Below are 17,003 nucleotides of genomic sequence, written 5' to 3' on the forward strand. Positions count from 1 at the left end.
CATGGATGTGTGTGATGTCCTTGGGTTAGTTAGGTTTAATTAGTTCTAAGTTCTAGGCGACTGATGACCTCAGAAGTTAAGTCGCATAGTGCTCAGAGCCATTTGAACCACATCTGTGGTCATCAGTCCCCTAGAACTTAGAACTACTTAAACCTAACTAACCTAAGGACATCACACATATCCATGTCCGAGGCAGGATTCGAACTTGCAACCGTTGCGGTCACGCGCTTCCGAGGTAGGATTCGAACCTGCGACCGTAGCGGTCACGCGGTTCCAGACTGAAGCGCCTAGAACCGCACGGCCACACGAAGATGGAATAATCCACGATGTTCCACAACATATTACGCATTTCTCAACCAGAATTGGACGAGAAAAAATTGTGTTGCATTAGTTATTGAACGCCTCTCGTACATAGAATTCTGTAGCTTCACTGCACATTAGCTAAGTTTTCTAGTCATGTACCCTCGTTTTAGTAATTCTTACCGTTAGTGAAGGCTGTCCTCGGCTTAATACGATGAATCTATTATCTCCATTTTATTAAGCGTGCTATTTTTTAATCATGTAGCCTATGTAACACCAACATCTCCGACGTCTTACACCCTCGGTGACTGAATAGATAATCGTTATAAGGATCCTGACGGCCTGTTGATATTTGCTGTACATCCTCTGCAGACTAGAACAGTTTGCTTTCATATTAGCAGCCTGAGCAGGAAGCGCTGTTAACAGCCACTGAGGGAGACCAGCAAAACACGACATGACATCTATTAAGGGTAAAAAAACCTATGCTAAGTTCCGTGAGAGAAATCAGGAATCTTAACTGATAGGATACGACCTTAAGCACTTGTTGCTCTTTCAGTGTGGTGCTCTGCTCTGCCAGTGTTACTGTTTTGATATATGCTTCTACCTGACATGTCGTACAATGCATGTCTTACGTGTGTCTACTGGATGAGGCTACTGCTGTTCGTTCAAGGCTTAGATGGCCTCGCTGGATCCCTCGCGAGCAATACCTTAAATTCCTTTCACTCGGATAAGGATTATCATCTGACTCTCCACACAAACAAAAAGTAGCGTTGTGTCACGTCTTTGGCCCAGTTTTCCTAGGCTGTTGACTTTTACCACACGATTTGCTTCAGAGGCGACATGAAAGACTAGGAAGCAATGATTGATCCAGTTCTCTTCGTATATTCCTATATATGTCGTGTCTATCTATCTATCTATCTATCTATCTATCTGTCTGTCTGTTCGTTGATAATTTTGTAGAATGATCAGGTAGCCCATCGGCTCACAAATTCGCTACATTTGTCGCTAGTTGGCTCTCTTTTTACATTCGAATCGTCCTATGACTGAAACGTTTCACATTAGAACAGCTCAGGGAGAAAGTTATTACAGTCTGTGTCTCACTGTGTGTTCCTTATAAGTACTGGTGGACAGCAGGAGTGTTCACCTTCTCGGACCATTCTTCAACCTGAACTTCGGTTTAGTTCCGTCGACCGATGTTTATGTGGAAAAGCAGGCGAAAGCAGACTGTGCACGCTGTCGTGGTCCTCACATAATCACTACACCCATCACCCTTTCTTTCGAAAAAATGTCATCGCCAAATAAGCTCCATATCACAACAGAAATCATCTTAAAATTCACGACTATCGTTAAGAAAGTACAGCGTACTTAATATTGTTAACTAGAGGTCAAAGAACTGAACAGTTTTTGTGAGGAAAAACCATCAAAACAATCTTTTTGGCGCAGACAGGTGTAACCAACGTGTAAGGAAAAAGAAACAAATTATTTAGGATAGTTCATGTGCTTTAAAATCTATTTATTTATTTCGTAGTGCGGAAAAGACTTTTTTTGCATTTACTGTTTTAAATTAACTTATTTTTTGTATTCTAAAATTTAAAAATCATGATTTTTAACTTGTAATTGACCAGATTGTCTATAAACAACCACTATTAATTTTGCTGTTTCGTTTTTCTTCTATCAGATAATAAAAATGTATTTCACCTTGTCGCTTGCACACTTGCATTCCACCTTCATATTCTCTGGATACCTAGAAATATCTCTTTCGTTGGCAAAGACGGGCATGTTACTCCAATTCCGTCTGTTATTTCATTTCTTTTTGTAGGATATTTATGGTGCACTGCGTCTTTGCTACCACCCCGTAAAATATAATCAAGGAGAACTAAGTCTGGTTTCCGTTTCCCAATCCACCGATGAGGAAAAAAATTATTCATGTACGTCTGGTTATCAATGATCAACGATTCAAGCTTTTAGTTTTGAGAGCTATGTTCTAAGATATGGTATTAATTTCCTACAATTTTGTCACTGAAATTCTGATATTGACCTCATTTCCAAGTGTTTTTCTACACGAGTCCACGCAAATTGTTGCATAATAAAACCCAGAATCCTTCCATGTACAGTAATGGTCGCTGAAATATGCAGACCTTTAGGTCTTAGAAGGCATGTGTAGTTTTAGGAACAATAAGGACACAAAAAGCATAGCACTTCTGCAACACTCTGTTCCAAACACTGAGATATGATCATTAGCTTCAACAGAACGACAGCATGTACGTGCGTTATCTTGTACAAAACGTCTACACTTCATATTTAGAACTGACTTAAGTCGATGTATTCGATCATATACAGTAGTTAAGTTACTAAATATAACAGGCTGGGTTATTAAGGGCGTGCAAGAAATATTAAATTAGTTTTCACTCTCTAAAATTTGTGAAGCGCGGGTACATATCTGCAGAATTTCTACACGCGAATAAGATCCAATCATCTTTTCCGCACCCTTACGAACCCTCTTTATAACCAACCGGAGAAAGAAATTTCGAGTTTTTCTTTTCAAGTATACCTCAGATACAGCTAGTTTTGAAGGTAAGACACTGCAGCCAATGTCAGCACAGAAAAAAACGGATTTCGTTTTAAAGTTAATTAAAACCGATGTATTTGCTCTGGACGGTCCGCAGCGCGGAGCTTTCTTCATTGACGAGCTATTTGGGGGCACAGCTTTTCATCTCGGCCAATGAGGTCGGCTGAAAACTTTCCTGAGAGCTTTCAGCTGCCGTAGATTCATTCTGTGCCTTTATAATTTGGCGACGCCCGAAGTAGGACAACGAAATTAGATGTCAACACCACACGCAACACCTATTAAATTTACACACCTCGCAGTTATTGCGACGCTTTTCCAAATATTTGCTGAGAACTACATTAGCAACTTTTCCGGGAAGTAGAATATAATGACGACAAAGAGTAGAGCGACCGAGGGGACGCAGTGCTAAGATATTCGACTCGATTTGGGAGGACGTTGACCCATATCCCTGTCCAACAATACATTTATAAATTTTCTGTGGTTTCCATAAATCAGTGTGAATGCTGGTATGCTGCCTTTGGAAGGGCAAGGCCGATTTCTTTCCCATCCGTGCCCCGTCAGAATTTCGTCTGTGTAATCTCGTTGCCTGCAGGACGTTAAACTCTCAAGTCCTTCGGTGGTTACGAAAATGTTGTGACCCCGCTGCAGCGATTTTTAGTTAGTTTTGAGATTTAAGGCATACTTGGTGGTCAGTTTGCATGTGGTTTTGCATAGCGTTTATACATTCGTAGATACATGCTGTCGTGACCGCAGAGTTCTCGTTCTCTTTGAGAATCTATATAATTTACGGCGCACAGTTTAACGACGTTTACATGTCTTTTATTAATAAAAATCGATTAGCTCCCTGTATATCTCTTTAAGAATCTATACTTAGTTCGAAGCGACTGCTCAGTGTTCAGGATTCGGTACAACAACGTTTGCATTATTCGATATTGCGAATTGCTAAAATATTATTGGAATAATGTAATTAAACATAAGAAATTGAGCATGGCAAAGATCTGTGAACTCATCAATTGACTTACATTGGTGCTGTTATAAAATTACTTTCGTATTAATAACAAAATATGCAAGCGGGAAGATGGCTTGGGAATTGGCTGCCGCCTAGCTCGTACCTTATCAGATATTTGCATAAACCACGGAAAGAAAACATTTCCAAATCTAACAGTAACATAACAGCAAAATCACCCACTGTAAAACATTTGTAAAGTACAAAATCGTTCTCTTGAATGTCACAAGTAATGAAATTTACACTGTCAATATTTCTGAGCAGCATAAAAAAAAAATTAAATTAACCGTAGAACATGAGGTCAGTAACAGCATTAACTTCTTAAATTTCCGCCTCGGTAGCTGTGGGGTCAGCGAGGCAGATTTCTAACCGAAGGGGCTCGGGTTCGGTTCCCGGCCGGGTTGGAGATATTCTCCGCTCGGGAACTGGGATTTGTTTTGTCCTTATCTTCGTGTGGTCCTAATTGAAACTAAAATCGCCTGCATAGCGTCACATGATAAGTCTAAGCCTATGTAACTCCATACCAGGATACGGTTTGACACTAATGAATGATCTGAATCCTCGTCTTTCCAATGTTGAGATGGCTGCATTGACACACCCCAGATTCAATTAATTTTAAAGCAAAAAAAATTAGATTTAAAAGTTTACTACAAAAACCATAAACATCATTTTTAGATTTACAGAAAACCGACAACCTCCGTCAGTGGCACACCCTGCCACCCAAACCAGAAACCGAGCGAGGTGGAGCAGTGGTTTACACAATGGGCTCGCATTCGGGAGGACGGCGGTTAATACCCGCGTCCGGCCATCCTGATTTAGAGTTTCCGTGATTTCCCTAAATCGCTTCAGGCAAATGCCGGGATGGTTCCTTTGAAATGGCACGGCCGACTTCCTTCCCCCATCCTTCCCTAATCCGATGGGACCGATAAACTCGCTGTTTGGTCCCCTACACCAAAACCAACCAACCACCCAGAACATGAGAGCACATTTTAGCTGGACATTGAACCGCCCACATAAAATTCCACCTGAAGCAATTCAAGAAAAAAAGAACCCAATAGGTTGCAGAAAATCGCCTCTGTAGCCGAGGTCGCTTCCGCACCCATGTGGGATGGCTCTCGACTCGAATGTACGCCGGTTGGGTTGTTTGGGGGAAGAGACCAAACAGCGACGTCATCGGTCTCATCGGATTAGGGAAGGATGGGGAAGGAAGTTGGCCGTGCCCTTTCAAAGGAACCATCCCAGCATTTGCCTGGAGCGATTTAGGGAAATCACGGAAAATCTAAATCAGGATGGCCGGACGCGGGATTGAACCGTCGTCCTCCCGAATGCGAGTCCGAATGTTCGCCGGTTCCAATCCTAGTGGTGGATGAAATTTGCACTGTGAGTATTTGGCCGGTAAGGGAACGAGAGGCGGCGGCGTAAAGTTTGTGATAGTCAGTCTGTGTGTCACTGTCCTGGATTAAATTCCAAACCCCTCAGCAGTGTGAGACTGTTGACGGTGATCAGGCCGTCGGATGGAAACGTTAAGCTCCACGGTCCCCTTAGTGCTATTCGTGAAGTGTGGGCTATGCGGCAACAACGGATTGTACTCTGCCCCTTCGCTCATCATCATCATCATCATCATCAATCATCATACAACACAAACATAAATTTACACTACACACGCATCGATTACACTCACCTAAACTTCACAGATACACACAAAACACCACTCTCAGAAATCCGCAAAGCAAGAGACCAATGAGCTAGCGTGAAGAACACCCTTCACGCTAGGCGGCTGAACCCAAGCAATGGGATATCCAGCCAATAATATCATACGACATTTAATTGTAATCGCAAAAATTAAAACAAGATCAGGGGACAAATATTCATAATAGAAACCTATGCAGTCATCAACGAAGACAGTATAAAGCAGTAGAAAAATTGTTAAAATGCCTTTTTAGAAAGCTAATCAGTTTCCTAGAAAGCAGTCAACAAGCTAGAAAATGAGGCACGATTTTCGATATAAGTGACGCAAAACTAACTCGGTTCTTAGCTCAGAATTTAAGTTACTTTAGATCATCGTTATGTCTAATTACGGTGAACTAGTGCTTTTTCTTCTGCCGATTTTTACCACAGGGCACCACAATCCCTAAAAGCATTCGCGGCAGTGAAAAACAGCAAAAAAACGCAAGTACAGCGTAAGCTGTACGTAATTTTAAGCGTGAACAGCTGCCTGATGATGAACCTGTTGGTTCGAAGCCCCTCACGGTGATATTAGTTTTGATATATAGCATTATTAACAGTGGCTGGTTGCTGCTTTCACTTTTTTGTCAGAATTAACGTGTACTTTCATTAGACGTAAAGTTATTCCACGTTTTTACCGTTCTACGTCACTTACATTGCTGTTATCGAATTTATTATGAAGCCATTCAACAAGGGGGAAATGGATCTGGTATAATATGTACCGTCCCCACTACATGCTACAGAGTGACTCGTGGGACACAGATGTAGAGTTACATGGGTCTCCCTTACTTGTCACCACCGACTTCGTTCCAGTTTCTTGTATATGCAGGTTTTGATGATACAGTGGTTTCTAGACTGTACCATCGATTCTCCTCCGCCGGCCGGTGTGGCCGTGCGGTTCTAGGCGCGTCAGTCTGGAACCGCGTGACCGCTACGGTCGCAGGTTCGAACCCTGCCTCGGGCATGGATGTGTGTGATGTCCTTAGGTTAGTTAGGTTTAAGTAGTTCTAAATTCTAGGGGACTGATGACCACAGATGTTGAGTCCCATAGTGCTCAGAGCCATTTGAACCATTTGATTCTCCTCCGCCACGCGATACACGGACAGTAGGTAGAAGTACGTTTCCTAACGTTAATAATAATGAAAAGATTTTGTATTGTGATACAATACTGTAAAAAAATTTATTTTCTTTCTTCATGATAAGAGCGTGGGGCGTGACAGTGAGGGAAGGAACAGTCTTCTGTCATGAGGCAGTCATCATCGCTTGGCTACATTGCCGCTGAATTGACATCCATTTTCCAAAGAAGATATCCTTAAGATACTCGCACGAACCTACGTTAATAATGTTAACAAGTAAAATTTGTGACCTGAATTGTAGTGGGCTAAAATACGTATTCAGTTTTTGATCGAATTTGGTCGCGACCAGTTGAAATCTGTTAATATATGCCGTTAATGTTTGAGATGTGATCCTGCTCAAAAGTGTGTAGCACTTCCGTAATAAAGTTTTCAAAAAATGAACCAAAATATTTTGAAGAATTTGAAATTATAATCGAAGATTAGTTTTATGAGGTATTTACCTGGAAAAAAGTTCTTTTGAACCAAGCGAAGTATTTTCGGAGTTGAAGTGTCATTTAACGCGTATCGCAAGGTTTGATATGAGATAGTAAGATCTCTGGCTTAATGAGATTACGCTCTTGAGGTACTGTTAACTTCATTTCACGATAGTTAAGTGAAAGTGATATTTAGGAGATTTTTCAAAGCTAACCGAACCTTATATCCCTTCTGGCAAGAAGAAACATGTTACTGCAGAAACAAGCTTTCAAGTGACATAACTAGACACAGATAATATTTGCGACAGAAAACAGCACCACTACAACTGTCGCTGGATGTTATACGAGGGCGTACTGAAAAGTAATGCCTCTAATCTTTTTAGGTGAAAATTCGTAACCCTTTTAATAAAAACAAGCTTTATACATTTTTATTCATCACGTCTACGTTTTTATGTATCAGCATACTCACCCTGGCGACGAACACATTTCTCGCAACGAGAGACCAGTTTGTTGATTCCGTCATTGTAGATTTTCTGACATTACTGACGAAACCACAACCTCACCTCTGGTTGCACCGCTTCATCGTTATGAAACTGAAGTCCTCGAAGGTTTTCCTTAAGTTTTGGCAACAGATGAAAATCGGATGGGGCCATGTCGGTAGTGTATGGAGGATAATCGATGACAGTGAACCCAAGACGTCAGTTTGTTGCAGGTGTGGTTGCGCTCGTGTGTCGTTCGGCATTGTCGTGCAGGAGGAGGCGGTGCTCCATGTGTGGACGAACTCTTTCAGTTCGAAACTCGATTACAGCACTCAGTTTCCCACACGACGGACACAGTTACATTACAAATAGCCATGTCACACGCTACGATTTGGAGCCCTCTAGCGCCTGAAAGGCTGCAAATATGTTGATGTGAAGAACAAAGATGTAGAATGTTAACAACGTTTGTTTTATTTAAAAAACTTCAAGATTTCTCGGAGGCATTGCTTTTCAGCACGCCCTCGTAAATAATGACAAATGTAGTATGAATGTGGAATGTCACTGTACTCTTGAAACGACTATTATAAATAATTGCTTAAAGCCAAAGCATTTCTTAAAACCGATAGTGCATATTAATTGAGTTTATTCTTCGTGAATTGCCGCGCGGGATTAGGCGAGCGGTGTGAGGCGCTGCAGTCATGGACTGTGCGGCTGGTCCCGGCGGAGATTAGAGTCCTCCCGCGGGCATGGGTGTGTGTGTTTGTCCTTAGGATAATTTAGCCTAAGTAGTGTGTAAGTTTAGGGACTGATGACCTTAGCAGTTAAGTCCCATAAGATTTCACACACTTCGTAAATTAATTACAGACTGTCGGACCAAAGATGAAGATGACTGGAGTGGTAACACCAGATGGCGAAGCTTTTAGAGAAAACAGCATTTTGGTGCTGCTCGAGCGTGGCATGAGCCATTTATGTTTGCATAGTTTCCAGGCAGTGACTGGCGCAGTGGAAGGAGTACACAACGGTAATCTGCGGGTCGTGAGAACGAGCCACAGTGTGAAAAGTTTTTTTTAGTTTTTGCATTACTTACACCGCAGATAAATCGAGATAATGCGCATTGTATTGTGAGAGTATATGATGTGATTAAACCCTATGTGTAGGAGAACAAATTTCTTCTGTTAACTGAATCGTGGGGAAGACAAACCACTACTCAGTTATTCGACGAGTTTTTCGAGATGGAGGAGTATTGCCATCGCGCAGCGTTAAACTGATTCTCCTAAAATGCATACCGATAGCGCAACCGTGCGATGTCTGTTTTTACCGTCAGGTAAGGAATTTGATCAGAAATCTTCAAAACTGCTCATATGTCGTCGAGAGAGAAAAATAAATCATATCCCAATGTAGATGAATAGGAAAAACAAACCCGTAATGTTCGAATACAGCGTTGGTAGTTCGCTGCTTGACACAGGCGCGTCGATCAAATATCTAGGCGTAACGCACCAAAGCGATACAAAGTGGAGCGAACATGTATGGATTGAAGTAGGAGAGAATAATGGTCGACTTCAGTTTATTGGGAGAATTTTAGGATAATGTGGGTCATTTCTAAAGGAGACTACATACAGGACACTAGTGAGATCCATTCTTCAGTACTGCTCGAGTGTTTTTATCCGCACCTGGTCGGATTAACGGAAGATGGTTCAAATGGCTCTGAGCACTAAGGGACTTAACATCTGAGGTCATCAGTCCCCTAGAACTTAGAACTACTTAAACCTACCTAACCTAAGAACGTCACACACATCCATGCCCGAGGCAGGATTCGAACCTGCGACCGTAGCAGCAGCGCGGTTCCGGACTGAAGCGCCTATAATCGCTCGGCCACAGCGCTAAAAAACAATCTAGCATCTAGTGTCAGATTCCGACAAGTGTTTCCAATGAGAATTAATTGAATAACGTAAGCATATTTGGATAAATTTGTTTTGTAACCGCTACTTCTCCCTTCGAAAACGATGGATTTATCGGATATTGTTGATGGCTCATGTCGTTAATTATATGCTAATCATTTTAAAACCAAATACTATAGAGACCGGAGACTAATTCCGAGGCTGTGCTTTAGAGGTTTGACAAGCATACTGCAGTTACTGGATCGAGGTTCACGCAGTTTAGTTTCTGTTACATCATTAGTAACTTTCTGTGATACAGTCAATGAAGTGATTGCTTGAAGTTCGAAAGATTACGTACTTTACATGTATTTCAACTAATAATGAAACAAGTATTACGAGAGAGTGCTGAAAATGGATTCTTCGGAATTTTGTATATGAAAGCTCATAAAGCTTTTGAAATGAAACAAATTTTGTTAACGTAATACACCTTTATTTCTCATGTCGACATATTTGCAGGCATGTGCCGCTAGAGGGCTCCGATTGTAACATGTAACACTGCAGTGTGAACGTAATATGACGATGCGAGAGAAACAGCGTGCTGTAATCGAGTTTCGAGTTGGAAGAGCTCGTTCACGCATGGTGCTCCCGTTCCTTCAGCATGAGAATGCACACCACACACGAACGCTGCCACACCAGCAACAATCAGACGACTAGGATTATATGTCATCGCTCGTCCTCCGTAGAGTCTCCACTTGGCCCCATCCGATTTTCATCTGTTTCCAAACCTTAAACACTGCCTTGGAGGACCTAATTTTGATATTATGAAGCGGTGCAAGGAGAGATGAGGTTGTGGCTCCGTCAACGAAGTCAAAATTCTGCTGTGACGGTACCAACAAACCAGTCTCGCGACACAAGAAATTTGTTCATCGGTAGAGTGACTAAGAAATATGTAGACATGAAGAATAAATACACTCCTGGAAATTGAAATAAGAACACCGTGAATTCATTGTCCCAGGAAGGGGAAACTTTATTGACACATTCCTGGGGTCAGATACATCACATGATCACACTGACAGAACCACAGGCACATAGACACAGGCAACAGAGCATGCACAATGTCGGCACTAGTACAGTGTATATCCACCTTTCGCAGCAATGCAGGCTGCTATTCTCCCATGGAGACGATCGTAGAGATGCTGGATGTAGTCCTGTGGAACGGCTTGCCATGCCATTTCCACCTGGCGCCTCAGTTGGACCAGCGTTCGTGCTGGACGTGCAGACCGCGTGAGACGACGCTTCATCCAGTCCCAAACATGCTCAATGGGGGACAGATCCGGAGATCTTGCTGGCCAGGGTAGTTGACTTACACCTTCTAGAGCACGTTGGGTGGCACGGGATACATGCGGACGTGCATTGTCCTGTTGGAACAGCAAGTTCCCTTGCCAGTCTAGGAATGGTAGAACGATGGGTTCGATGACGGTTTGGGTGTACCGTGCACTATTCAGTGTCCCCTCGACGATCACCAGTGGTGTACGGCCAGTGTAGGAGATCGCTCCCCACACCATGATGCCGGGTGTTGGCCCTGTGTGCCTCGGTCGTATGCAGTCCTGATTGTGGCGCTCACCTGCACGGCGCCAAACACGCATACGACCATCATTGGCACCAAGGCAGAAGCGACTCTCATCGCTGAAGACGACACGTCTCCATTCGTCCCTCCATTCACGCCTGTCGCGACACCACTGGAGGCGGGCTGCACGATGTTGGGGCGTGAGCGGAAGACGGCCTAACGGTGTGCGGGACCGTAGCCCAACTTCATGGAGACGGTTGCGAATGGTCCTCGCCGATACCCCAGGAGCAACAGTGTCCCTAATTTGCTGGGAAGTGGCGGTGCGGTCCCCTACGGCACTGCGTAGGATCCTACGGTCTTGGCGTGCATCCGTGCGTCGCTGCGGTCCGGTCCCAGGTCGACGGGCACGTGCACCTTCCGCCGACCACTGGCGACAACATCGATGTACTGTGGAGACCTCACGCCCCACGTGTTGAGCAATTCGGCGGTACGTCCACCCGGCCTCCCGCATGCCCACTATACGCCCTCGCTCAAAGTCCGTCAACTGCACATACGGTTCACGTCCACGCTGTCGCGGCATGCTACCAGTGTTAAAGACTGCGATGGAGCTCCGTATGCCACGGCAAACTGGCTGACACTGACGGCGGCGGTGCACAAATGCTGCGCAGCTAGCGCCATTCGACGGCCAACACCGCGGTTCCTGGTGTGTCCGCTGTGCCGTGCGTGTGATCATTGCTTGTACAGCCCTCTCGCAGTGTCCGGAGCAAGTATGGTGGGTCTCACACACCGGTGTCAATGTGTTCTTTTTTCCATTTCCAGGAGTGTATGTAGAATGTTAATAACGTTTTTTTTATTTAAAAAACTTTGATAGTTTTCACATACAAAATTCAGAGGCATTCCTCTAATTTACAACCATTCAGCACATATATAGGAAAAAATATCGTAAAAACGTTTCATCAGACTTCACAACATTACGTCTTCTACGTGAATGACGATAGAACTAGAGGATGAAGTTTAATTTACGAATAGGCATTAAACTTTTTTAATTGTCGAAAGAGCTATCCAATTTTAAAAGGAAATGTGTTTTTCTTAGTTGTACATACAACCTTAGTGCAATGTTTACATTTACGACTGGATTAAAGTTTTCATTTACTTTTCACTTACTTTGACTGTTGCTTCCACTGGACGCACGAACATCCAGATCATAGTGAAACCCGCCCCATGCTTTGACGAGGATGTTTGGAGATACTGCATTCACTGCTGTTGTTATACTACCTCTTAGTTCACCCATAGTCGAGAAGGAGAGACACATAGACAAATTCCTCCACAAAGAACCCCCCCCCCCCCAAAAAAAAGAAAACTTGCAGAGCGATCTGACCACCTCGGAGGCCAGTGGTGTAATGGGAGATGCTGTACGCCTCTTACGACCGAGCCATCGTAGTGGCGGCTTGTTAAAAAATGGTTCAAGTGGCTCTGAGCACTATGGGACTTAACATCTGACGTTATCAGTCCCCTAGAACGTATAACTACTTAAACCTAACTAACCTAAGGACATTACACACATCCATACCAGAGGCAGGATTCGAACCTGCGACCGTAGCAGTCGCGTGGTTCCGGACTGAAGCGCCTAGAACAGCTCGGCCACCGCCGGCGGCGGCAACTTGTTGTTAGCAAATAGTCTTAAATGCTTGTGCCAGTGTGTTAGCGATCCGATCTGTTGAAAAGTGATTTTTGTTTGTTCTCGGAACTATCGAAAAAGCTAGATTCCTGCTCTTCGTTGACTGTGATATGAGTGCTGTTTTCTAAATGGAACGTAGCCACAGCACTGAACAACAAACGCCCAGGAAATTTTAATCTCCCATCTTCACGGCCAGAATAAATTAACAAAACTCTGCACGTGGTTTTTATCAGCATCACGATGTGCTTATAGCACATTCGTATAGTTCGAAATACAAAGGGCCACCAAGAGACGCCAGACAGACACTTTAGAAATGGCAGGCACGAACTTAGACTGTGGACTACGCACAAAACTCTGTTGATTTGCTCTACGTATTGAACGAGAACATGGAGGAAACGTGTGGATTTCACTTTATATAAACAGCGAGTGTATTGAAACTGCTGGTATCATCGTCGAATGCTATGAACTGTAGGAGGTACAGTGCCGTACTGTTGATAACAATTAGGCCACACCCTGTAGTTAATTTGCACCTGTTGAAGCAGAGAATGCAAAACGCCTTTTCTTGCTGTCTTATCGTCATCTAGACACCACGTACGTTGGGCAGTGAACCAGTGAGTGAGCTACACGCACAACGTAAGCACCTACCCCCAGCCACATGAATCGGCACCTTGCAGCTGGTGCGGAGGTATGCTTTTAGTTCCGATGCGCAAGATAATTTTTCTGTGTTTTACTCGACGAATGGAAAACAAACTTCTAAAATATCGGTTCACTTTGTAACGTTCTTTAAAAATTATTTGTTTGCGCTATACTGAATGAATGCCTGAACTGAGGAATGGATACATAACTGGAGTTATCGTGTAGCGTGTTGTAACCGCAAGTGGAGTGTTTACTCTGTGTTATTGTTAGGAAAAACTTTATACGCATTGATTGGGCAATGCAACTCCCGACAACAGTAAAGAAATACAGTCACTGCAACATTCTTTGAGCCCCTTAGACACGGAATCCCTGTTCAAAACTGATAACTTTGGTCCGTGTGCATATAAAAAATAAATTAAATTGTCTTGGCTCTAAAGCATCAACGGTGGAAAGCGATATATTATGGTCCCTCACGAAAAAATGTAAATATGCTAGCTACAGGCTCAGCGGTGTGCAGTGCTGGGCGTAATACTTTGAACTTTATATGAAATTCTTTTGGCTGATAAATGAAAACATTTAAGAAAAATCTAACGTCTTGGAAAAACATATGACCTAGAGAGGGAGGCGGTACTGATTGTGGTGAATTACTATCACTGACTTCTTTTTTTAAATTGTGTTACAAGTTAAGTTTGGCTTTCCAAAACATCTGACAATCGAAATTACTCAGAAAAACTACATCCTTTTTACCAATTGATTCACAAACAATGAAATTTATACAGTAATTATTATCTAACCTCGCTAAAAAAAACCATAAATACAAATCCTCATATTACATCTACCCGTGTTAACAAATCTTAGAAATATTACCAAAGGGAAATGTATTACCAGCCTTTACATCAAATCAGTCTACGTACATTCTGAGGTTACTCAACAATTACAGATTATCAGCCAACTCATCTAGACTAACGGGCTGGCAAAACGAAAGTCATACTTATTTAACATCTGTACCTTGCTTGTGTGAAGAGTTCTGCTTCCACATTCAAACCTCCAACATTATAATCTAACAGTTGGTGGCTTTACAGAGCACTCCACAAACCTTGCATACTCCATCCTCTTCCGCTGAATACTTTCTGTCACCGCTCTCTTATTACAACACTACAATCTCAGACCAGAAGTATCTTTGGCTCTGCTGTCGTGCACAGTCAGCGATCCTCTTTATAAAGCCTATCAGAGGCATACATCATTTATAATATCATAGTTTTATTTTAGTTTGCATTAGTATTAACATCACATACGGGTGCCACATACAAGTGTACCCCAGTACACTCCTTTCAACTTTATAACAAGAATGTACTCAACTTCATGTACAATCCATTGCCACAGGAATGTTCTTGTTCCGAATATTTACAACTGCCTTTGAATTTGAAGTACCACTTCATAGTGAAAGTTTCACAAAACTCTTCACATGAACTATGCAGACGTAATGTCCACAGCTAAAGTTGAGCATGAGATACAGACATAATGTTCACAGCTAAAGTTGAGCATGAGACATCATATATACTGGTGTCCTACCTAATCGTTGATCACGAACGGGGGGCGATCGTTGCCCTACTCGGCTACACCGGGTGATCAAAAAGTCAGTATAAATTTGAAAACTGCATAAATCACGGAATAATGTAGATAGAGAGGTACAAATCGACACACATGCTTGGAATGACATGGGGTTGTATCAGAACCAAAAAAATACAAAATTTCAAAAAATGACCGACGGATGGCGCTTCATCTGATCAGAATAGCAATAATCAGCATTACAAAGTAAGACAAAGCAAAGATGATGTTCTTTACAGGAAATGCTCAATATGTCCACCATCATTCCTCAGCAATAGCTGTAGTCGAGGAATAACGTTGTGAACAGCACCGTAAAGCATGCCCGGAGCTATGGTGAGGCATTGGCGTCGGATGTTGTGTTTCAGCATCCCTAGAGATGTCGATCGACCACGATACACTTGCGACTTCAGGTAACCTCAAAGCCAATAATCGCACGGACTGAGGTCTGGGGACCTGGGAGGCCAAGCATGACGAAAGTGGAGGCTTAGCACAGGATCATCACCAAACGACGCGCGCAAGAGATCTTTCACGCGTCTAGCAGTATGGGGTGGAGCGCCATCCTGCATAAATATCGTACGTTCCAGCAGGTGTTTATCAGCCAGGCTGGGGATGATGCGATTCTGTAACATATTGTCGTACCTCTCACCCTTCACGGTAGCAGTTACAAAACCAGAATCACGCATTTCCTCGAAGAAAAAGGGCCCGATAACGGTAGATGTGGTAAATCCAACCCATACTGTGACTTTCTCGTCGTGCAATGAAGTTTCCACGACAGTTCTAGGATTTTCGGTAGCCCAAATTCTTTATTTGTGGGCGTTGACAGACCCTCTGAGCGTTAAATGAGCTTCGTCGGTCCACAACACGCTACTCAACCAATCGTCATCTTCCGCCATCTTTTGAAACGCCCACACCGAAAATGCCCTCAGCTTCACTAAATCGCCACGTAACAGTTCATGGCCGGCCGGAGTGGCGCTTCAGTCTGGAACCGCACAACAGCTACGGTCGCAGCTTCGAATCCTGCCTCAGGCATGGATGTGTGTGTCGTCCTTAGGTTAGTTAGGTTTAAGTAGTTCCAAGTTCTAGGGGACTGATGTCCTCAGATGTTAAGTCCCAGAGTGCTTAGAGCCATTTGAACCATTTTTGAACAGTTAATGATGCCGATGGATTTTGTATGGATAGCATCGGAGGGTACGCCTAAGTGCCAACCAAACAGTAATGTATGGAATGCCGGTGCGACGTGCTACTGCACAAGCGCTGACTTCCCTGTGCATACCGGTATACGAACCCGCTACAGTCTCCATTTCTTCCTGAACTGTCTCAGCAGCATTACGCCTTGTCCTCGGTCGGCCACTACGGGGTCTATCATCTAAACAACCCGTGGCTTCGAGCTTCGAAATCATCCTCGCCACAGCTGCATTTGTCAACGGACCTCTACCCGTTCGAATCCCCTTCCTATGGCGATAGGATCGCAACGCTGAATACAGCTCCACTAAAAGCACCTTTTCAGGTAACGTCAACATGCTGCGACTCTCTCTCTCTCATTACAGCTCCTTTTCTACGCGATTGTCATGCGCAGTCACTGACGTTTTGCTGTCCAGCGCCATCTGTCGGACATTTTGTGAACTTTGTTTTTTTTTTTTTTTTTGTTCTAATAAAACGCCATAACGCCATGTCATTTCAAGCATATGTGTCAATTTTTACCTCTCTATCTACATTATTCCGTGGTTTATTAAGTTTTCAAATTTATAATGACTTTCGATCACCCGGTATTTCGGCGTCAAATGTACGTTCTGGCTGTGGCTCCGCCAGCGCCTCCGATTCGGCGTTGCGGAATGCAGCGAGGCACCGTAACTTCCGTGGTATCGATGCGAGATGCCGACTTTGTTACGGCCCCGTGATCTTTGGACGATACCACATTCATCGCTCCCCCTCCCCTCCTGTATGGCAGATGCGCGTGACGATGGAGTGGGGCGGATGTTGGTTGAGGGAAGGGGGGGGGGGGGGGAGGA

This window comes from Schistocerca americana, chromosome X (genome assembly GCF_021461395.2).
Source record: "Schistocerca americana isolate TAMUIC-IGC-003095 chromosome X, iqSchAmer2.1, whole genome shotgun sequence".
Lineage (NCBI taxonomy): Eukaryota > Metazoa > Arthropoda > Insecta > Orthoptera > Acrididae > Schistocerca > Schistocerca americana.